Source organism: Pristiophorus japonicus, chromosome 1 (genome assembly GCF_044704955.1).
Source record: "Pristiophorus japonicus isolate sPriJap1 chromosome 1, sPriJap1.hap1, whole genome shotgun sequence".
NCBI classification, from domain to species: domain Eukaryota; kingdom Metazoa; phylum Chordata; class Chondrichthyes; family Pristiophoridae; genus Pristiophorus; species Pristiophorus japonicus.
The window spans coordinates 2,350,892-2,377,008 of record NC_091977.1 but is presented as its reverse complement, the minus strand read 5'-3'; positions in this window follow the sequence as shown (position 1 = coordinate 2,377,008).

Sequence of the window (26,117 nt, the reverse complement as noted above, 5' to 3'; positions counted from 1 at the left end):
CCGCCTGTGTATGTGAAAGTGCACCCTGTGTATATTCGAGAAAATAGTGCTCCCTGTGTGTATTATAGAGAATAGCAGCCCCTGTGTATATTATAGAGAATAGTTCCCCCTGTGTATATTATAGAGAATAGTGCCCCTGTATCTATTATAGAGAATAGTGCCCCCTGTGTCTATTATGGAGAATAGTGGCTCCCGTGTATATTATAGGGAATAGCAGCCCCTGTGTATATTATAGAATATAGTGCCCCCTGTGCATAATATAGAGAATAGCAGCCCATATATATATATAATGGAGAATAGTGCCCCTGTGTATATTATAGCGAATAGCAGCCCCTGTGTGTATGAGAGAACAGCAGCCCCCCTGTGTATATTATAGAGAATAGTGCCCCCTGTGTATATTATAGAGAATAGTGCCCCTGTGTATGTTATAGTGACGAGCAGCCCCTGTGTTTATTATAGAGAATAGTTCCCCCTGTGTATATTATAGAGAATAGTGCCCCCTGTGTATATTATAGAGAATAGTGCCCCCTGTGTATATTATAGAGAACAGTGCCCCCTGTGTATATTATAGAGAATAGAGCCCCCTGTGTAAATTACAGAGAATAGTGCCCCCTGTGTATATTGTAGAGAATAGTGCCCCCTGTGTATATTATAGAGAACAGTGCCCCCTGTGTATATTATAGAGAACAGTGCCCCCTGTGTATATTATAGAGAATAGTGCCCCCTGCGTATATTATAGAGAATAGTGCCCCCTGTGTATATTATAGAGAATAGTGCCCCCTGTGTATATTATAGAGACGAGTGCCCCTGTGTATATTATAGAGAATAGTGCCCCCTGTGTATATTATAGAGAATAGCAGCCCGTGTATACATTATAGAGAATAGTGTCGCCCCGTGTATATTATAGAGAATCGTGCCCCCTGTGTATATTATCGAGAACAGCAGCCACCAGTGTATATTATAGAGAATAGTGCCCACTGTGTATATTATAGAGAATAGTGCCCCTGTGCATAATATCGAGAATAGTGCACCCTGTGTATATTATAGGGAATAGCAGCCGCTATGTACATTATTGAATATTGTGCCCCACTTTGCATAATATAGAGAATAGCAGCCCATGTGTATATAATAGAGAATAGTTTCCCTGTGTATATTATAGAGAATAGCAGCCGCTGGGTATATTATAGAGAATAGTGACCCTGTGTATGTTATAGTGAATAGCAGCCCCCTGTGTATATTATAGAGAATAGTTCCACCTGTGTATATTATAGAGAATAGTGCACCCTGTGTATATTATAGAGAATACTGCCCCCTGGTGTATATTATAGAGAATAGAGCCCTGTGTGTATATTATAGAGCAGATTGCCCCCTGTGTATATTATAGAGAATAGTGCCCGCTGTATATTATAGAGAATAGCAACACCCTTTGTATAATATAGAGAATAGTGCCCACTGTGTCCATTTTAGAGAATTGTGCCGCCTGTGTATGTGAAAGTGCACCCTGTGTATATTCGAGAAAATAGTGCCCCCTGTGTCTATTATGGAGAATAGTGGCTCCCGTGTATATTATAGGGAATAGCAGCCCCTGTGTATATTATAGAATATAGTGCCCCCTGTGCATAATATAGAGAATAGCAGCCCATATATATATATAATGGAGAATAGTGCCCCTGTGTATATTATAGCGAATAGCAGCCCCTGTGTGTATGAGAGAACAGCAGCCCCCCTGTGTATATTATAGAGAATAGTGCCCCCTGTGTATATTATAGAGAATAGTGCCCCTGTGTATGTTATAGTGACGAGCAGCCCCTGTGTTTATTATAGAGAATAGTTCCCCCTGTGTATATTATAGAGAATAGTGCCCCCTGTGTATATTATAGAGAATAGTGCCCCCTGTGTATATTATAGAGAACAGTGCCCCCTGTGTATATTATAGAGAATAGAGCCCCCTGTGTAAATTACAGAGAATAGTGCCCCCTGTGTATATTGTAGAGAATAGTGCCCCCTGTGTATATTATAGAGAACAGTGCCCCCTGTGTATATTATAGAGAACAGTGCCCCCTGTGTATATTATAGAGAATAGTGCCGCCTGCGTATATTATAGAGAATAGTGCCCCCTGTGTATATTATAGAGAATAGTGCCCCCTGTGTATATTATAGAGACGAGTGCCCCTGTGTATATTATAGAGAATAGTGCCCCCTGTGTATATTATAGAGAATAGCAGCCCGTGTATACATTATAGAGAATAGTGTCGCCCCGTGTATATTATAGAGAATCGTGCCCCCTGTGTATATTATCGAGAACAGCAGCCACCAGTGTATATTATAGAGAATAGTGCCCACTGTGTATATTATAGAGAATAGTGCCCCTGTGCATAATATCGAGAATAGTGCACCCTGTGTATATTATAGGGAATAGCAGCCGCTATGTACATTATTGAATATTGTGCCCCACTTTGCATAATATAGAGAATAGCAGCCCATGTGTATATAATAGAGAATAGTTTCCCTGTGTATATTATAGAGAATAGCAGCCGCTGGGTATATTATAGAGAATAGTGACCCTGTGTATGTTATAGTGAATAGCAGCCCCCTGTGTATATTATAGAGAATAGTTCCACCTGTGTATATTATAGAGAATAGTGCACCCTGTGTATATTATAGAGAATACTGCCCCCTGGTGTATATTATAGAGAATAGAGCCCTGTGTGTATATTATAGAGCAGATTGCCCCCTGTGTATATTATAGAGAATAGTGCCCGCTGTATATTATAGAGAATAGCAACACCCTTTGTATAATATAGAGAATAGTGCCCACTGTGTCCATTTTAGAGAATTGTGCCGCCTGTGTATGTGAAAGTGCACCCTGTGTATATTCGAGAAAATAGTGCCCCCTGTGTCTATTATGGAGAATAGTGGCTCCCGTGTATATTATAGGGAATAGCAGCCCCTGTGTATATTATAGAATATAGTGCCCCCTGTGCATAATATAGAGAATAGCAGCCCATATATATATATAATGGAGAATAGTGCCCCTGTGTATATTATAGCGAATAGCAGCCCCTGTGTGTATGAGAGAACAGCAGCCCCCCTGTGTATATTATAGAGAATAGTGCCCCCTGTGTATATTATAGAGAATAGTGCCCCCTGTGTATATTATAGAGAATAGTGCCCCCTGTGTATATTATAGAGACGAGTGCCCCTGTGTATATTATAGAGAATAGTGCCCCCTGTGTATATTATAGAGAATAGCAGCCCGTGTATACATTATAGAGAATAGTGTCGCCCCGTGTATATTATAGAGAATCGTGCCCCCTGTGTATATTATCGAGAACAGCAGCCACCAGTGTATATTATAGAGAATAGTGCCCACTGTGTATATTATAGAGAATAGTGCCCCTGTGCATAATATCGAGAATAGTGCACCCTGTGTATATTATAGGGAATAGCAGCCGCTATGTACATTATTGAATATTGTGCCCCACTTTGCATAATATAGAGAATAGCAGCCCATGTGTATATAATAGAGAATAGTTTCCCTGTGTATATTATAGAGAATAGCAGCCGCTGGGTATATTATAGAGAATAGTGACCCTGTGTATGTTATAGTGAATAGCAGCCCCCTGTGTATATTATAGAGAATAGTTCCACCTGTGTATATTATAGAGAATAGTGCACCCTGTGTATATTATAGAGAATACTGCCCCCTGGTGTATATTATAGAGAATAGAGCCCTGTGTGTATATTATAGAGCAGATTGCCCCCTGTGTATATTATAGAGAATAGTGCCCCCTGTGTATGTTGTAGAGAATAGTGACCCCTGTGTAAATTACAGAGAATAGTGTGCCACGTGTATATTCTAGAGAATAGCAGCCCGTGTGTATATTATAGAGAATAGTGCCCCCTATGTATATTATAGAGAATAGTGCCCCCTGTGTATATTATAGAGACGAGTGCCCCTGTGTATATTATAGAGAATAGTGCCCCCTGTGTATATTATAGAGAATAGCAGCCCGTGTATACATTATAGAGAATAGTGTCGCCCCGTGTATATTATAGAGAATCGTGCCCCCTGTGTATATTATCGAGAACAGCAGCCACCAGTGTATATTATAGAGAATAGTGCCCACTGTGTATATTATAGAGAATAGTGCCCCTGTGCATAATATCGAGAATAGTGCACCCTGTGTATATTATAGGGAATAGCAGCCGCTATGTACATTATTGAATATTGTGCCCCACTTTGCATAATATAGAGAATAGCAGCCCATGTGTATATAATAGAGAATAGTTTCCCTGTGTATATTATAGAGAATAGCAGCCGCTGGGTATATTATAGAGAATAGTGACCCTGTGTATGTTATAGTGAATAGCAGCCCCCTGTGTATATTATAGAGAATAGTTCCACCTGTGTATATTATAGAGAATAGTGCACCCTGTGTATATTATAGAGAATACTGCCCCCTGGTGTATATTATAGAGAATAGAGCCCTGTGTGTATATTATAGAGCAGATTGCCCCCTGTGTATATTATAGAGAATAGTGCCCCCTGTGTATGTTGTAGAGAATAGTGACCCCTGTGTAAATTACAGAGAATAGTGTGCCACGTGTATATTCTAGAGAATAGCAGCCCGTGTGTATATTATAGAGAATAGTGCCCCTATGTATATTATAGAGACGAGTGCCCCTGTGTATATTACAGAGAATAGTGCCCCCTGTGTATATTATAGAGAATAGTGCCCTCTGTATATATTATTTACAATAGTGCCCCCTGTGTCTATTATGGAGAATAGTGCCCCCTGTGTGTATTATAGAGAATAGCAGCCCCTATGTATATTATAGAGAATAGTGCCCTCTGTGTATATTATAGAGAATAGTGCCCCTGTGTATACAATAGAGAAGAGTGCCCACTATGTATATTATAGAGAATAGCAGTCCCTGTGGTAATATAGAGAATAGTGCCCCTGTGTATATTATAGAGACTAGTGTCCTCTGTGGACATTATGCAGAATAGTGCCCCCTGTGTCCATTATAGATAATTGTGCCGCCTGTGCATGTAATAATGCCCCCTGTGTATATTAGAGAGAATAGTGCTCCCTGTGTGTCTTATAGAGAATTGCAGCCCCTGTGTATATTTTCGAGAATAGTGCCCCCTGTGTATATTATAGAGAATAGTGCCCCCTGTGTATATTATCGAGAATAGATCCCCCTGTGTATATGATAGAGAATAGTGACTCTGTGTATGTTATAGTGAATAGCAGCCCCTGTGTATATTGTGGAGAATAGTTCCACCTGTGTATATTATCGAGAATAGTGCACCCTGTGTATATTATAGAGAATAGTGCCCCCTGTATATATTATAGAGACTAGTGTCCTCTGTGGACATTATAGAGAATAGTGGCCCTGTGTCCATTCTCGAGAATTGTGCCGCCTGTGTATGTGAAAGTGCACCCTGTGTATACTAGAGAGAATAGCAGCCCATGTGTATATTATAGAGAATAGCAGCCCCTGTGTATATTATAGAGAATAGTGCCCCCTGTATATATTATAGAGACTAGTGTCCTCTGTGGACATTATAGAGAATAGTGGCCCTGTGTCCATTCTCGAGAATTGTGCCGCCTGTGTATGTGAAAGTGCACCCTGTGTATACTAGAGAGAATAGCAGCCCATGTGTATATTATAGAGAATAGCAGCCCCTGTGTATATTATAGAGAATAGTGCCCCCTGTGTATATTATAGAGAATAGCAGCCCCTGTCTATATTCTCGAGAATAGCATCCCCCTGTGTATATTATAGAGAATAGTGCCCCCTGTATATTATAGAGAATAGCAACCCCCTGTGTATAATATCGAGAATTGTGCACCCTGTGTATATTATAGGAAATAGCAGCCGCTATGTACATTATTGAATATAGTGCCCCCTGTGCATAATATAGAGAATAGCAGCCCATGTGTACACAATAGAGAATAGCGTCCCTGAGTATATTATAGAGAATAGCAGCCGCTGGGTATATTATAGAGAATAGCAGCCCCTGTGTATATTATAGAGAATAGCAGCCCCCTGTGTATATTATCGAGAATAGAGCCCCCTGTGTATATGATAGAGAATAGTGTCTCTGTGTATGTTATAGTGAATAGCAGCCCCTGTGTATATTGTAGAGAATAGTTCCACCTGTGTATATTATAGAGAATAGTGCACCCTGTGTATATTATAGAGAATAGTGCCCCCTGTGTATAGTATAGAGAATAGAGCCCTGTGTGTATATTATAGAGAATATTGCCCCCTGTGTATATTATGGAGAAAAGTGCCCCCTGTGTATGTTATAGAGAATAGTGACCCCTGTGTAAATTATAGAGAATAGTGTGCCACGTGTGTATTCTAGAGAATAGCAGCCCGTGTGTATATTGTAGAAAGAGTTCCCCCTGTGTATATTAAACAGCATAGTGCCCCCTGTGTATATGATAGAGAATAGTGCACCGCGTGTATATTAAAGAGAATAGCAGCCCCTATGTACATTGGAGAGAATAGTGCACCCTGTGCATATGATAGAGAATAGTGCCGCTGTGTATATTGTAGAGAAGAGTGCCCCCTGTGTATATTAAAGAGAATAGCAGCCCTTGTGTATTATCGAGACGAGTGTCCCCTGTGGACATTATAGAAAATAGTGCCCCCTGTGTCTATTATAGAGAATTGTGCCGCCTGTGTATGTCACAGTACACTCTGTGCATATTATAGAGAATAGTGTCCCCTGTGTATATTATACAGAATAGCAGCCCCTGTGTATATTATAGAGAATATCAGCCCCCTGTGTGTATTATAGAGAATAGTTCCCGCTGTATATTATAGAGAATAGGAACACCCTGTGTATAATATAGACAATAGTGCCCCCTGTGTATATTATAGAGAATAGTGCCCCCTGTGTATGTTATAGTGAATAGCAGCCCCTCTGTATATTACAGAGAATAGCAGTCCCTGTGGAAATATAGAGAATAGTGCCCCTGTGTATATTATAGAGACTAGTATCCGCTGTGGACATTATAGAGAATAGTGCCCCCTGTGTCTATTATAGAGAATTGTGCCGCCTGTGTATGTCATAGTGCACTCTGTGCATATTAGAGAGAATCGTGCTCCCTGTGTATATTATACAGAATAGCAGCCTCTGTGTATATTATAGAGAATAGTGTCCCCTGTGTATATTATACAGAATAGCAGCCCCTGTGTATATTATAGAGAATAGCAGCCCCCTATGTGTATTATAGAGAATAGTGCCCCCTGTATATTATAGAGAATAGGAACACCCTGTGTATAATATAGAAAATAGTGCCCCCTGTATATATTATAGAGACTAGTGTCCTCTGTGGACATTATAGAGAATAGTGGCCCTGTGTCCATTCTCGAGAATTGTGCCGCCTGTGTATGTGAAAGTGCACCCTGTGTATATTAGAGAGAATAGTGCTCCCTGTGTGTATTATCGAGAATAGCAACCCCTGTGCATATTATAGAGAATAGTGTCCCCTGTGTATATTGTAGAGAATAGTGCCCCTTTATCTATTATAGAGAATCGTGCCCCCTGTGTCTATTATAGAGAATAGAAGCCCCCGTGTATATTATAGGGAATAGCAGCCCCTGTGTATATTATAGAATATAGTGCCACCTGTGCAAAATATAGAGAATAGCATCCCCTGTATATGTAATGGAGAAGAGTGCCCCTGCGTATATTTTTGCGAATAGCAGCCCCTGTGTACATGAGAGAACAGCAGCCCCCCTGTGTATATTATAGAGAATAGTGCCCCCTGTGTATATTATAGAGAATAGTGCCCCCTGTGTATATTATAGAGAATAGCAGCGCCCTGTGTATATTATAGAGAATAGCAGCCCCTCTGTATATTACAGAGAATAGCAGTCCCTGTGGAAATATAGAGAATAGTGTCCCTGTGTATATTATAGAGACTAGTATCCGCTGTGGACATTATAGAGAATAGTGCCCCCTGTGTCTATTATAGATAATTGGGACGCCTGTGCATGTTATAATGCCCCCCCCTGTGTATATTAGAGAGAATAGTGCTCCCTGTGTGTCTTATAGGAGAATAGCAGCCCATGTGTATATTATAGAGAATAGCAGCCCCTGTGTATATTATAGAAAATAGTGCCCCCTGTGTATATTATAGAGAATAGCAGCCCCTGTGTATATTATAGAGAATAGCAGCGCCCTGTGTATATTATAGAGAATAGTGCCCCCTGTATATTATAGAGAATAGCAACCCCATGTGTATAATATAGAGAATAGTGCACCATGTGTATATTATAGGGAATAGCAGCCGCTATGTACATTATTGAATATAGTTCCCCCTGTGCATAATATAGAGAATAGCAGCCCATGTGTATATTATAAAGAACAGTGTCCCTGTGTATATTATAGAGAATAGCAGCCCCTGGGTATATTATAGAGAAAGCAGCTCCTGTGTATATTATAGAGAATAGCAGCCCCCTGTGTATATTATAGAGAAAGCAGCTCCTGTGTATATTATAGAGAATAGCAGCCCCTGGGTATATTATAGAGAAAGCAGCTCCTGTGTATATTATAGAGAATAGCAGCCCCCTGTGTATATTATAGAGAATAGAGCCCCCTGTGTATGTTATCGAGAATAGTGCCTCCTGTGTATATGATAGAGAATAGTGACCCTTTGTATGTTATAGAGAATAGCAGCCCCCTGTGTGTATTACAGAGAATAGTGCCCGCTGTATATTATAGAGAATATCAACACCCTGTGTATAATATAGAGAATAGTGCCCCCTGTATATATTATAGAGACTAGTGTCTCCTGTGGACATTATAGAGAATGGTGCCCCCTGTGTCCATCTTAGAGAATTGTGTCGCCTGTGTATGTGAAAGTGCACCCTGTGTATATTAGAGAAAATAGTGCTCCCTGTGTGTATTATAGAGAATAGCAGCCCCTGTGCATATTATAGAGAATAGTGCCCCCAGTGTGTATTATGGAGAATTGTGCCCCCAGTGTATATTATAGAGAATAGTGCCCCTGTATCTATTATAGAGAATAGCAGCCCCCCGTGTCTATTATAAAGAATAGTGGCTCCCGTGTATATTATAGGGAATAGCAGTCCCTGTGTATATTGTAGAATATAGTGCCCCCTGTGCATAATATAGAGAATAGCAGCCCATGTATATATAATGGAGAATAGTGCCCCTGTGTATATTATAGCAAATAGTAGCCCCTGTGTATATGAGAGAACAGCAGCCCCCTGTGTATATTATAGAGAATAGTGCCCCCTGCGTATATTATAGAAAACAGCAGCCCATGTGTATATTATAGAGAATCGTTACCACTGTGTATATTATAGAGATTAGTGCGTCCTTCGTTTATTATAGAGAACAGCAGCCCGTGTGTATATAATAGAGAATAGTTACCCCTGTGTATATTATAGAGAATAGTGCACCCTGTGCATATTATAAAGAATAATGCCCCCTGTCTATATTACAGAGAATAGCAGCCCGTGTGTATGTTCTAGAGAATAGTGCCCCCTGTGTCGATTATAGAGAAGAGTGTCCCTTGTGCATGTTATAATGCCCCCCCCCCTGTGTATATTAGAGAGAATAGTGCTCCCTGTGTGTCTTATAGGAGAATAGCAGCCCATGTGTATATTATAGAGAATAGCAGCCCCTGTGTATATTATAGAAAATAGTGCCCCCTGTGTATATTATAGAGAATAGCAGCCCCTGTGTATATTATAGAGAATAGCAGCGCCCTGTGTATATTATAGAGAATAGTGCCCCCTGTATATTATAGAGAATAGCAACCCCATGTGTATAATATAGAGAATAGTGCACCATGTGTATATTATAGGGAATAGCAGCCGCTATGTACATTATTGAATATAGTTCCCCCTGTGCATAATATAGAGAATAGCAGCCCATGTGTATATTATAAAGAACAGTGTCCCTGTGTATATTATAGAGAATAGCAGCCCCTGGGTATATTATAGAGAAAGCAGCTCCTGTGTATATTATAGAGAATAGCAGCCCCCTGTGTATATTATAGAGAAAGCAGCTCCTGTGTATATTATAGAGAATAGCAGCCCCTGGGTATATTATAGAGAAAGCAGCTCCTGTGTATATTATAGAGAATAGCAGCCCCCTGTGTATATTATAGAGAATAGAGCCCCCTGTGTATGTTATCGAGAATAGTGCCTCCTGTGTATATGATAGAGAATAGTGACCCTTTGTATGTTATAGAGAATAGCAGCCCCCTGTGTGTATTACAGAAAATAGTGCCCGCTGTATATTATAGAGAATATCAACACCCTGTGTATAATATAGAGAATAGTGCCCCCTGTATATATTATAGAGACTAGTGTCTCCTGTGGACATTATAGAGAATGGTGCCCCCTGTGTCCATCATAGAGAATTGTGTCGCCTGTGTATGTGAAAGTGCACCCTGTGTATATTAGAGAAAATAGTGCTCCCTGTGTGTATTATAGAGAATAGCAGCCCCTGTGCATATTATAGAGAATAGTGCCCCCAGTGTGTATTATGGAGAATTGTGCCCCCAGTGTATATTATCGAGAATAGTGCCCCTGTATCTATTATAGAGAATAGCAGCCCCCCGTGTCTATTATAAAGAATAGTGGCTCCCGTGTATATTATAGGGAATAGCAGTCCCTGTGTATATTGTAGAATATAGTGCCCCCTGTGCATAATATAGAGAATAGCAGCCCATGTATATATAATGGAGAATAGTGCCCCTGTGTATATTATAGCAAATAGTAGCCCCTGTGTATATGAGAGAACAGCAGCCCCCTGTGTATATTATAGAGAATAGTGCCCCCTGCGTATATTATAGAAAACAGCAGCCCATGTGTATATTATAGAGAATCGTTACCACTGTGTATATTATAGAGATTAGTGCGTCCTTCGTTTATTATAGAGAACAGCAGCCCGTGTGTATATAATAGAGAATAGTTACCCCTGTGTATATTATAGAGAATAGTGCACCCTGTGCATATTATAAAGAATAATGCCCCCTGTCTATATTACAGAGAATAGCAGCCCGTGTGTATGTTCTAGAGAATAGTGCCCCCTGTGTCGATTATAGAGAAGAGTGTCCCCTGTGTATATTATAGAGAATTGCATCCCATGTGTATATAATAGAGAATAGTGCCCCCTGTGTATATTATAGAGAAAAGTGCCCCCTGTATATATTATCGAGAATAGTGTCCCCTGCGTATATTATAGAGAATAGCAGCCCCTGTGTATATTATAGAGAATTGTGCCCCTGTGGATATTATAGAGAAAACTGCGCCCTGTGTATATTATAAAGAATAGCAGCTATTGTGTACAGTATGGAGAATAGCAGCCCCCAGTGTATATTATAGAGAATAGTGCCCCCTGTGTATATTTTTGAGAATAGTGCCCCCTGTTTATATTATAGAGAATAGCAGCCCATGTGTATATTATAGAGAATAGTGCCCTCTGTGTATATTATAGAGAATAGTGTCCCCTGCGCATATTATAGAGAATAGCAGCCCGTGTGTATATTATAGAGAATAGTTCCCCTTGTGCATATTGTAGAGAATAGTGCTCCCACTGTATATTATGGACAATAGCAGCCCGTGTGTATATTCTAGAGAATCGTGTCCCTAGTGTATTTTATAGAGAAGAGTGTCCCCTGTGTATATTATAGAGAATAATGCCCCCTGTGTATATTATAGAGAATATTGCCCCCTGTGTATATTTTTGAGAATAGAGCCCCCTGTGTATATTATAGAGAATAGTGTACCTGTGTATATTATCGAGAATATTGCCCCCTGTGTATATTATGGAGAATAGTGCCCCCTCTGTAAATTATAGAGAATAGCAGCCCGTGTGTATATTATAGAGAATAGTGTCCCCTGTGTATATTATATAGAATAGTGTCCCCTGCGTGTATGATAGAGAATAGCAGCCACTGTGTATTTTATAGAGAATAGTGCCCCCTGTGTATATTATAGAGAAAACTGCGCCCTGTGTATATTATAAAGAATAGCAGCTCCTGTGTATTTTATGGAGAATAGCAGCCCTCAGTGTATATTATTATAGAGAATAGTGCCCCTGTGTATATTATCGAGAATAGTGCCCCCTGTGTAAATTATAGAGAACAGTGCCCCCTGTGTATATTATCATGAGAATAGTGCCCCCTGTGTATATTATCGAGAATAGTGCTCCCTGTGTATATTATAGAGAATAGTGCCCCTGTGTATGTTATAGTGAATAGCAGCCCCAGTGTATATTATAGAGAATAGTTCCCCCTGTGTATATTATAAAGAATAGCAGCTCCTGTGTATATTATGGAGAATAGCAGCCCCCTGTGTATATTATCGAGAATAATGCCCCCTGTGTATATTATCGAGAATAGTTCCCCCTGTCTATATTATAGAGAATCATGCCCGGTGTGTATATTATCAAGAATAGTGCACCCTGTGTATATTATAGACAAAAGTGCCCCCTGTGTATATTATAGAGAATAGTGCACCCTGTGTATATGATAGAGAATAGTGCTCCCTGTGTGTATTATAGTGAATAGCAGCTCCTGTGCATATTATAGAGAATAGTGCCCCTGCGTATATTATAGAGAACAGCAGCCCATGTGTATATTATAGAGAATCGTTACCACTGTGTATATTATAGAGATTAGTGCGTCCTTCGTTTATTATACAGAACAGCAGCCCGTGTGTATATAATAGAGAATAGTTACCCCTGTGTATATTATAGAGAATAGTGGACCCTGTGGATATTATAAAGAATAATGCCCCCTGTCTATATTATAGAGAATAGCAGCCCGTGTGTATGTTCTAGAGAATAGTGCCCCCTGTGTATATTATGGAGAAAAGTGTCCCCGGTGTATATTATCGATAATAGTGCCACCTGTGTATATTATAGAGAATAGTGCCCCCTGTGTATCTAATAGAGAATAGTGCCACCTGTGTATATTATCGATAATATTGCCCCCTGTGTATATTATAGAGAATAGTGCCCCCTGTGTATATTATAGAGAATAGTGCCCCCTGTGTATATTATCGAGAATAGTGCCCTCTTTGTATGTTATAGAGAATAGTGCCCCTGTGTAAATTATAGAGTATAGCAGCCCATGTGTACATTCGAGAGAATAGTGTCTCCTGTGTATATGATAGTGAATAGCAGCCCCTGTGTATATTATAAAGAATAGCAGCACCTGTGTATATTATGGAGAACAGCAGCCACCTGTGTATATTATAGAGAACAGTGCCCCTGTGTATATTATCGAGAATAGTGCCCGGTGTGTTTATGATAGAGTATAGTGTCCAGTGTATTTTATAGATAATAGTGACTCATGTGTCTATTATAGAGAATAGTGCACCCCATGTCTATTAAAGAGAATAGCAGCCCCTGTGTATAATATAGAGAATAGTGCCCCCTGGAGATATATAGAGAATAGTGCCCCCTGTGTACATTATAGAGAATAGTGCCCCCTGTGTATATTATAGAGAATAGTGCCCCCTGTGTATATTATAGAGAATAGTGACCCCTGTGTATAATATCGAGAATAGTGCCCCCTGGATATATTATAGAGAATAGTGCTCCCTGTGTATATTATAGAGAATAGTGCCCCCTGTGTATATTAATAGTGAATAGTGACCCCTGTGTATATTGTAGAGAATAGTGCCCCCTGTGTATATTATAGAGAATAGCAGCCGCTGTGGATATAAAAGAGATTCGCAGCCCCCTGTGTATATTATAGAGAATAGTGCCCCCTGTGTATATTTTAGAGAAAAATGCCCCCTTTGTATACTGGAGAGACTAGTGCCCACTGGGTATATTATAGCGAATAGTGTCCCCTGTGTATATGATAGAGAATAGTTCCCCCTTGTATATCATAGAAAATAGTGCACCCTGTGTATACTATAGAGAATAGTGCGCCCTGTGTATATTATAGAGAATAGTGCCCCCTGTGTATATTATCGAGAATAGTGCCCCCTGTGTATATTATAGAGAATAGTGCCCCTGTGTATGTTATAGTGAATAGCAGCCACTTTGTATATTTTAGAGAATAGTTCCCCCTGTGTATATTATAGAGAATAGTGCACCCTGTGGAGATTATAGACAATAGTTCCCCCTGTGTATATTATAGAGAATAGTGCCCATGTGTATATTATAGAGAATAACAGCCCATGTGTATATTATAGAGAATCGTGCCCCCTGTGTATATTGTAGAGAATAGTGCACCCTGTGTATATGATAGAGAATAGTGCTCCCTGTGTGTATTATAGTGAATAGCAGCTCCTGTGCATATTATAGAGAATAGTGCCCCTGCGTATATTATAGAGAACAGCAGCCCATGTGTATATTATAGAGAATCGTTACCACTGTGTATATTATAGAGATTAGTGCGTCCTTCGTTTATTATACAGAACAGCAGCCCGTGTGTATATAATAGAGAATAGTTACCCCTGTGTATATTATAGAGAATAGTGGACCCTGTGGATATTATAAAGAATAATGCCCCCTGTCTATATTATAGAGAATAGCAGCCCGTGTGTATGTTCTAGAGAATAGTGCCCCCTGTGTATATTATGGAGAAAAGTGTCCCCGGTGTATATTATCGATAATAGTGCCACCTGTGTATATTATAGAGAATAGTGCCCCCTGTGTATCTAATAGAGAATAGTGCCACCTGTGTATATTATCGATAATATTGCCCCCTGTGTATATTATAGAGAATAGTGCCCCCTGTGTATATTATAGAGAATAGTGCCCCCTGTGTATATTATCGAGAATAGTGCCCTCTTTGTATGTTATAGAGAATAGTGCCCCTGTGTAAATTATAGAGTATAGCAGCCCATGTGTACATTCGAGAGAATAGTGTCTCCTGTGTATATGATAGTGAATAGCAGCCCCTGTGTATATTATAAAGAATAGCAGCACCTGTGTATATTATGGAGAACAGCAGCCACCTGTGTATATTATAGAGAACAGTGCCCCTGTGTATATTATCGAGAATAGTGCCCGGTGTGTTTATGATAGAGTATAGTGTCCAGTGTATTTTATAGATAATAGTGACTCATGTGTCTATTATAGAGAATAGTGCACCCCATGTCAATTAAAGAGAATAGCAGCCCCTGTGTATAATATAGAGAATAGTGCCCCCTGGAGATATATAGAGAATAGTGCCCCCTGTGTACATTATAGAGAATAGTGCCCCCTGTGTATATTATAGAGAATAGTGCCCCCTGTGTATATTATAGAGAATAGTGACCCCTGTGTATAATATCGAGAATAGTGCCCCCTGGATATATTATAGAGAATAGTGCTCCCTGTGTATATTATAGAGAATAGTGCCCCCTGTGTATATTAATAGTGAATAGTGACCCCTGTGTATATTGTAGAGAATAGTGCCCCCTGTGTATATTATAGAGAATAGCAGCCGCTGTGGATATAAAAGAGATTCGCAGCCCCCTGTGTATATTATAGAGAATAGTGCCCCCTGTGTATATTTTAGAGAAAAGTGCCCCCTTTGTATACTGGAGAGACTAGTGCCCACTGGGTATATTATAGCGAATAGTGTCCCCTGTGTATATGATAGAGAATAGTTCCCCCTTGTATATCATAGAAAATAGTGCACCCTGTGTATACTATAGAGAATAGTGCGCCCTGTGTATATTATAGAGAATAGTGCCCCCTGTGTATATTATCGAGAATAGTGCCCCCTGTGTATATTATAGAGAATAGTGCCCCTGTGTATGTTATACTGAATAGCAGCCACTTTGTATATTTTAGAGAATAGTTCCCCCTGTGTATATTATAGAGAATAGTGCACCCTGTGGAGATTATAGACAATAGTTCCCCCTGTGTATATTATAGAGAATAGTGCCCCTGTGTATATTATAGAGAATAACAGCCCATGTGTATATTATAGAGAATCGTGCCCCCTGTGTATATTGTAGAGAATAGTGTCCCCTGCTTATATTATCGAGAATAGCAGCCCATGTGTAGATTATAGAGAATAGTTCCCTCTGTGTATATAATAGAAAAAAGTGCCCCCTGCGTATATTACAGAGAATAGTGTCCCCTGTGTATATTATTGAGAACAGTGCGCCCTGTGTATATTATAGAGAATAATGCCCCCTGTATGTATTATAGAGAATAGTGCCCCTGTGTATATTATAGAGAATAACAGCCCATGGATATATTAGCGAGAATCGTGCCCCCTGTGTATATTATAGAGAATAGTGTCCCCTGCTTATATTATCGAGAATAGCAGTCCATGTGTAGATTATAGAGAATAGTTCCCTCTGTGTATATAATAGAAAAAAGTGCCCCCTGCGTATATTATAGAGAATAGTGTCCCCTGTGTATATTATTGAGAATAGTGCGCCCTGTGTATATTATAGAGAATAGTGCCCCCTGTATGTATTATACAGAATAGTGCCCCCTGTGTATATTATAGAGAATAGTGCCCCATTGATATATTATAGAGAATAGTCCTCCCTGTATATATTATAGAGAATAGTGCCCGCTGTGTATATTATAGAGAATAGTGCCCGCTGTGTATATTATAGAGAATAGTGTCCCCTGCGTATATTATAGAGAATAGTGACCCCTGTGTATATTATTGAGAATAGAGCCCCCTGTATCTATTATAGAGAATAGTGCCCCCTGTGTATATTATCGAGAATAGTGCCCATGTGTATATTAAAGAGAATAGTGCCCGGTGTGTTTATTATAGAGTATAGTGTCCAGTGTATTTTATAGAGAATAGTGCCCCCTGTGTATATTATGGAGAAAAGTGCCCCCTGTGTATATTATCGATAATAGTGCCACCTGTGTATATTATAGAGAGTAGTGCCGTCTGTGTATATTATAGAGAATAGTGCCCCCTGTTTATATTATCGATAATAGTGCCACCTGTGTATATTATAGAGAAGAGTGCCCCCTGTGTATATTATAGAGAATAGTGCCCCCTGTGTATATTATCGAGAATAGTGACCCCTGTGTATAATATCGAGAATGGTGCCCCCTGGATATATTATGGAGAATAGTGCTCCCTGTGTATATTATAGTGAATAGTGCCCCTGTGCAAATTATAGAGTATAGCAGCCCATGTGTACATTCGAGAGAATAGTGTCTCCTGTGTATATGATAGTGAATAGCAGCCCCTGTGTATATTATAAAGAACAGCAGCCACCTGTGTATATTATAGAGAATAGTGCCCCCTGTGCATTTTACTGATAAAAGTGCCCCCTTTGTATATTGGAGAGACTCGTGCCCACTGTGTATATTATAGCGAATAGTGCCCCCTGTGTATATTATAGAGAATAGTGCCCCTGTGTATGTTATAGTGCATAGCAGCCCCTGTGTATATTATAGAGAATAGTGCCCCCTGTGGATATTATAGAGAATAGTGTCCCCTGCTTATATTATAGAGAATAGCAGCCCCTGTGTATATTATAGAGAATAGTGCCCCCTGTGGATATTATAGAGAATAGTTCCCCCTGAGTATATTATAGAGAATAGTGCACCCTGTGGATATTATAGAGAATAGCAGCCCATGTGTATATTATAGAGAATCGTGCCCCCTGTGCATATTATAGAGAATAGTGTCCCCTGCTTATATTATAGAGAATAGCAGCCCCTGTGTATATTATAGACAATAGCAGCCCCTGTGTATATTATATAGAATAGCAGCCCATGTGTATATTATAGAGAATAGTTCCCTCTGTGTATATTATAGAGAATAGTGACCCCTGTGTATATTATTGAGAATAGAGCCCCCTGTATCTATTATAGAGAATAGTGCCCCCTGTGTATATTATCGAGAATAGTGCCCCTGTGTATATTATAGAGAATAGTGCCTGGTGTGTTTATTAAAGAGTATAGTGTCCAGTGTATTTTATAGAGAATAGTGACCCCTGTGTATATTGTAGAGAATAGTGCCCCCTGTGTATATTATAGAGAATAGCAGCCCCTGTGTATATAAAAGAGATTAGCAGTCCCCTGTGTATATTATAGAGAATAGTGCCCCCTGTGCATATTATAGATAAAAGTACCCACTTTGTATATTGGAGAGACTAGTGCCCACTGGGTATATTTTAGCGAATAGTGCGCCCTGTGTATATTATAGAGAATAGTGCCCCCTGTGAATAGTATAGTGAAGAGTGACCCCCGTGTACATTATAGAGAATAGTGCCACCTGTGTATATAAAATAGATTTGCAGCCCCCTGTGTATATTATAGAGAATAGTGCCCCCTGTGCATTTTACCGATAAAAGTGCCCCCTTTGTATATTGGAGAGACTCGTGCCCACTGTGTATATTATAGCGAATAGTGCCCCCTGTGTATATTATAGAGAATCGTGCCCCTGTGTATGTTATAGTGCATAGCAGCCCCTGTGTATAGTATAGAGAATAGTTCCCCCTGAGTATATTATAGAGAATAGTGCACCCTGTGGAGATTATAGAGAATAGCAGCCCATGTGCATATTATAGAGAATAGTTCCCTCTGTGTATATTATCGAGAATAGTGACCCCTGTGTATATTATTGAGAATAGAGCCCCCTGTATCTATTATAGAGAATAGTGTCCCCGGTGTATATTATCAATAATAGTGCCACCTGTGTATATTATAGAGAATAGTGCCCCCTGTGTATATTATAGAGAATAGTGCCCCCTGTGTATATTATCGATAATAGTGCCCCCTGTGTTTATTATAGAGAATAGTGCCCCTGTGTTTATTATAGAGAATAGTGCCCCCTGTGCATATTATAGAGAATAGTGCCCCCTGTGTATATTATCGAGAATAGTGCCCTCTTTGTATGTTATAGAGAATAGTGCCCCTGTGTAAATTATAGAGTATAGCAGCCCATGTGTACATTCGAGAGAATAGTGTCCCCTGTGTATATGATAGTGAATAGCAGCCCCTGTGTATATTATAAAGAATAGCAGCACCTGTGTATATTATGGAGAACAGCAGCCACCTGTGTATATTATAGAGAACAGTGCCACTGTGTATATTATCGAGAATAGTGCCCGGTGTGTTTATGATAGAGTATAGTGTCCAGTGTATTGTATAGATAATAGTGACTCATGTGTCTATTATAGAGAATAGTGCACCCCATGTCTATTAAAGAGAATAGCAGCCCCTGTGTATATTATAGAGAATAGTGCCCCCTGTGTATATTATAGAGAATAGTGCCCCCTGTGTATATTATAGAGAATAGTGCCCCCTGTGTATATTATAGAGAATAGTGCCCCCTGTGTCTATTATAGAGAATAGTGCCCCCTGTGTATATTATAGAGAATAGTGACCCCTGTGTATAATATCGAGAATAGTGCCCCCTGGATATATTATAGAGAATAGTGCTCCCTGTGTATATTATAGAGAATAGTGCCCCCTGTGTATATTATAAAGAATAGTGCACCCTGTGTATATTAATAGTGAATAGTGACCCCTGTGTATATTGTAGAGAATAGTGCCCCCTGTGTATATTATAGAGAATAGCAGCTCCTGTGCATATAAAAGAGATTCGCAGCCCCCTGTGTATATTATAGAGAATAGTGCCCCCTGTGTATATTTTAGAGAAAAGTGCCCCCTTTGTATACTGGAGAGACTAGTGCCCACTGGCTATATTATAGCGAATAGTGTCCCCTGTGTATATGATAGAGAATAGTTCCCCCTTGTATATCATAGAAAATAGTGAACCCTGTGTGTACTATAGAGAATAGTGCGCCCTGTGTATATTATAGAGAATACTGCCCCCTGTGTATATTATAGGGAATAGTGCGCCCTGTGTATATTATAGAGAATAGTGCCCCCTGTGTATATTATTGAGAATAGTGCCCCCTGTGTATATTATAGAGAATAGTGCCCCTGTGTATGTGAAAGTGAAGAGCAGCCCCTGTGTATATTATAGAGAATCGTTCCCTCTGTGTATATTATAGAGAATAGAGCACCCTGTGGAGATTATAGAGAATAGTGCCCCCTGTGTATATTATAGAGAATAGTGCCCGCTGTGTATATTATAGAGAATAGCAGCCCATGTGTATATTATAGAGACTCGTGCCACCTGTGTATATTATAGAGAATAGTGTCCCCTGCGTATATTATAGAGATTAGCAGCCCGTGTGTATATTATAGAGAATAGTTCCCCCTGTGTAGATTACAGAGAATAGTGTCCCCTGTGCATGTTATAAAGAATAGAGCCCCCTGTGTATATTATAGAGAATAGCAGCCCATGTGCATATTCTAGTGAATAGTGCCGCTGTGTATATTAAAGAGAATAGTTTCCCCTCTCTATATGATAGAGAATAGAAGTCTGTGTGTAGATTTTAGAGAATATTGCACCTGTGTGTATTATAGAGAATAGTGCCCCCTGTGTATATTATAGAGAATAGCAGCCCCTGTGTATATTATCGAGACGAGTGCCCGCTGGGTATATTGTAGCGAATAGTGCCTTCTGTGTATATTATAGAGAATAGCAGCCCGTGTGTATATTATAGAGAATAGTGCACCCTGTGTATTTTATAGAGAATAGTGCACACTGTATATTATAGAAAATAGCAGCCCCTGTGTATATTGTAAGGAATATTAGACCCTGTGTACATTATAGAGAATAGTGCACCTTGTGTATATTATAGAGAATAGTGCCCCCTCGTGTGTATTATAGAGAATAGCAGCCCCAGTTTTTATTGTCGAGAATAGTGCCCCCTGTGTATATTATAGAGAATAATGCCCCCCGTGTACATTATAGAGAATAGTGCCCCCTGTGTAAATAATAGAGAATAGCAGCCCCTGTGTATATTATCGAGACTAGTGCCCACTGGGTATATTGTAGAGAATAGTGCCCCCTGTGTATATTATAGAGAATAGCAGCCCGTGTGTATATTATAGAGAATAGTGCACCCTGTGTATTTTATAGAGAATAGTGCACACTGTATATTATAGAGAATAGCAGCCCCTGTGTATATTGTAAGGAATATTAGACCCTGTGTACATTATAGAGAATAGTGCACCTTGTGTATATTATAGAGAATAGTGCCCCCCCCCGTGTGTATTATAGAGAATAGCAGCCCCAGTTTATATTGTCGCGAATAGTGCCCCCTGTGTATATTATAGAGAATAATGCCCCCCGTGTACATTATAGAGAATAGTGCCCCCTGTGTAAATAATAGAGAATAGCAGCCCCTGTGTATATTATCGAGACTAGTGCCCACTGGGTATATTGTAGAGAATAGTGCCCCCTGTGTATATTATAGAGAATAGCAGCCCGTGTGTATATTATAGAGAATAATGCCCCCTGAGAATATTAAAGAGAATAGTGACCCCTGTGCATATTATAGAGAAAAGTGCCCCCCTGTGTATATTATAAAGCATAGCAGCTCCTGTGCATATAAAAGAGAATAGCAGCCCGTGAGTATATTATAGAGAATAGCAGCCTCCTGTGCACATTTTCGAGAATAGTGCCCCTGTGTATATTATCGAGAATAGAGCCCCCTGTGTATATTATAAGGAATAGTGCCCCTGTGTATATTATAGAGTATAGTGTCCAGTGTATATTATAGGGAATAGTGACCCATGTGTATATTATAGAGAATAGTGACCCATGTGTATATTATAGAGAATAGCGCCGCCTGTGTCTATTGAAGAGAATAGCAGCCCCTGAGTAAATTATAGAGAATAGTGCCCCCTGGGTATATTGTAGAGAATAGTGCCTCCTGTGTATATTGTAGAGAATAGTGCCCCCTGTGTATATTATCGAGAATAGTGCCCCCTGTGTATATTATAGAGAATAGTGCCCCCTGTGTATACTTTAGAGACTAGCAGCCCCTGTGTATATTATAGACAATAGCAGCCCTGTGTATATTATGGAAAATAGTTCCCCCTGTGTATATTGAAGAGAATAGTGCCCCTGTGTATATTATATATAATAGCAGCCCCTGTGTATATTATAGAGAATAGTGCCCCCTGTGTATATTATAGAGAATAGAGCCCCCTGTGTATATTCTAGAGAATAGTGTCCCCTTTGTATATTATAGAGAATCGTGCCCTCCTGTGTATATTATAGAGAATACTGCCCCTGTGCATATTATAGAGACTAGAGCCCCCTGTATATATTATAGAGAATAATGCCCCCTGTGTATATTACAGAGAATAGTGCCCCCTGTGTATATGATAGAGAATAGAGCCCTCTGTGCATATTATAGAGAATAGTGTCCCCTGTGTATATTATTGAGAATAGAGCCCCCTGTATCTATTATAGAGAATAGTGCCTCCTGTGTATATTATAGACAATAGTGCCCCTGTGTATATTATAGAGAATAGTGCCCTGTGTGTTTATTATAGAGTATAGTGTCCAGTGTATTTTATAGAGAATAGTGCCCCCTGTGTATATTATAGAAAATAGTGCCCCCTGTGTATATTATGGAGAAAAGTGACCCCGGTGTATATTATAGAGAAGAGTGCACCCCATGTCTATTGAAGAGAATAGCAGCCCCTGTGTATAATATAGAGAATAGTGACCCCTGGATATATTATAGAGAATAGCAGCCCCTGTGTATAATATAGAGAATAGTGCCACCTGGGTATATTATAGAGAATAGTGCCCCCTGTGTATAATATAGAGAATAGTGCCCCCTGGAGATATTATACAGAATAGTGCCCCCTGTGTATATTGTAGAGAATAGTGCCCCCTGTTTATATTATACAGAATAGTAACCCCCTGTGTCTAATATAGAGAATAGTGCCCCTGGAGATATTATAGAGAATAGTGACCACTGTGTGCATTAAAGAGAATAGTGCCCCCAGTGTATATTATAGAGAATAGCGCCCCCTGTGTATATTATAGTGAATAGTGACCCCTGTGTATATTGTAGAGAATAATGCCCCCTGTGTATATTATAGAGAATAGCAGCCCCTGTGTATATAAAAGAGATTAGCAGTCCCCTGTGTATATTATAGAGAATAGTGCCCCCAGTGCATATTAGAAATAAAAGTACCCCCTTTGTATATTGGAGAGAATAGTGCCCCCTGTGTATATTATAGTGAATAGTTACCCCTGTGTATATTGTAGAGAATAGTGCCCGCTGTGTATATTATCGATAATAGTGCCACCTGTGCATATAAAAGAGATTAGCAGCCCCCTGTGTATATTATAGAGAATAGTGCCCCCTGTGCATTTTACCGATAAAAGTGCCCCCTTTGTATACTGGAGAGACTCGTGCCCACTGTGTATATTATAGCGAATAGTGCCCCCTGTGTATATTATAGAGAATAGTGCCCCTGTGTATGTTATAGTGCATAGCAGCCCCTGTGTATATTATAGAGAATAGTTCCCCCTGAGTATATTATAGAAAATAGTGCACCCTGTGGAGATTATAGAGAATAGCAGCCCATGTGTATATTATAGAGAATCGTGCCCCCTGTGTATATTATAGAGAATAGTGCCCCCTGTGTATAATATAGAGAATAGTGCCCCCTGGAGATATTATACAGAATAGTGCCCCCTGTGTATATTGTAGAGAATAGTGCCCCCTGTTTATATTATACAGAATAGTGACCCCCTGTGTCTAATATAGAGAATAGTGCCCCTGGAGATATTATAGAGAATAGTGACCCCTGTGTGCATTAAAGAGAATAGTGCCCCCAGTGTATATTATAGAGAATAGCGCCCCCTGTGTATATTATAGTGAATAGTGACCCCTGTGTATATTGTAGAGAATAATGCCCCCTGTGTATATTATAGAGAATAGCAGCCCCTGTGTATATAAAAGAGATTAGCAGTCCCCTGTGTATATTATAGAGAATAGTGCCCCCAGTGCATATTAGAAATAAAAGTACCCCCTTTGTATATTGGAGAGAATAGTGCCCCCTGTGTATATTATAGTGAATAGTTACCCCTGTGTATATTGTAGAGAATAGTGCCCGCTGTGTATATTATCGATAATAGTGCCACCTGTGCATATAAAAGAGATTAGCAGCCCCCTGTGTATATTATAGAGAATAGTGCCCCCTGTGCATTTTACCGATAAAAGTGCCCCCTTTGTATACTGGAGAGACTCGTGCCCACTGTGTATATTATAGCGAATAGTGCCCCCTGTGTATATTATAGAGAATAGTGCCCCTGTGTATGTTATAGTGCATAGCAGCCCCTGTGTATATTATAGAGAATAGTTCCCCCTGAGTATATTATAGAAAATAGTGCACCCTGTGGAGATTATAGAGAATAGCAGCCCATGTGTATATTATAGAGAATCGTGCCCCCTGTGTATATTATAGAGAATAGTGTCCCCTGCTTATATTATAGAGAATAGCAGCCCCTGTGTATATTATAGACAACAGCAGCTCCTGTGTATATTATAGAGAATAGTGCCCCCTGTGTATATTGTAGAGAATAGTGCCACCTGTGTATATTATATAGAATAGCAGCCCATGTGTATATTATAGAGAATAGTTATTTTTGTGTATATTATAGCGAATAGTGCCCCCTGTGCATATTATAGAGAATAGCAGCCCGTGTGTATATTATAGAGAATAGTGCACCCTGTGTATATTATAGAGAATATTGCACACTGTATATTATAGAGAATAGCAGCCCCTGTGTATATTGTAAGGAATATTAGACCCTGTGTACATTATAGAGAATAGTGCACCTTGTGTATATTATAGAGAGTAGTGCCCCCCCGTGTGTATTATAGAGAATAGCAGCCCCGGTTTATATTGTCGAGAATAGTGCCCCCTGTGTATATTATAGAGAATAATGCCCCCCGTGTACATTATAGAGAATAGTGCCCCCTGTGTAAATGATAGAGAATAGCAGCCCCTGTGCATAGTATCGAGACTCGTGCCCACTGGGTATATTATAGAGAATAGTGCCCCCTGTGTAAATAATAGAGAATAGCAGCCCCTGTGTATATTATCGAGACTAGTGCCCACTGGGTATATTGTAGAGAATAGTGCCCCCTGTGTATATTATAGAGAATAGCAGCCCGTGTGTATATTATAGAGAATAATGCCCCCTGAGAATATTAAAGAGAATAGTGACCCCTGTGCATATTATAGAGAAAAGTGCCCCCTGTGTATATTATAAAGCATAGCAGCTCCTGTGCATATAAAAGAGAATAGCAGCCCGTGAGTATATTATAGAGAATAGCAGCCTCCTGTGCACATTTTCGAGAATAGTGCCCCTGTGTATATTATCGAGAATAGAGCCCCCTGTGTATATTATAAGGAATAGTGCCCCTGTGTATATTATAGAGTATAGTGTCCAGTGTATATTATAGGGAATAGTGACCCATGTGTATATTATAGAGAATAGTGACCCATGTGTATATTATAGAGAATAGCGCCGCCTGTGTCTATTGAAGAGAATAGCAGCCCCTGAGTAAATTATAGAGAATAGTGCCCCCTGGGTATATTGTAGAGAATAGTGCCTCCTGTGTATATTGTAGAGAATAGTGCCCCCTGTGTATATTATCGAGAATAGTGCCCCCTGTGTATATTATAGAGAATAGTGCCCCCTGTGTATACTTTAGAGACTAGCAGCCCCTGTGTATATTATAGACAATAGCAGCCCTGTGTATATTATGGAAAATAGTTCCCCCTGTGTATATTGAAGAGAATAGTGCCCCTGTGTATATTATATATAATAGCAGCCCCTGTGTATATTATAGAGAATAGTGCCCCCTGTGTATATTATAGAGAATAGAGCCCCCTGTGTATATTCTAGAGAATAGTGTCCCCTTTGTATATTATAGAGAATCGTGCCCTCCTGTGTATATTATAGAGAATACTGCCCCTGTGTATATTATAGAGACTAGAGCCCCCTGTATATATTATAGAGAATAATGCCCCCTGTGTATATTACAGAGAATAGTGCCCCCTGTGTATATGATAGAGAATAGAGCCCTCTGTGCATATTATAGAGAATAGTGTCCCCTGTGTATATTATTGAGAATAGAGCCCCCTGTATCTATTATAGAGAATAGTGCCTCCTGTGTATATTATAGACAATAGTGCCCCTGTGTATATTATAGAGAATAGTGCCCTGTGTGTTTATTATAGAGTATAGTGTCCAGTGTATTTTATAGAGAAT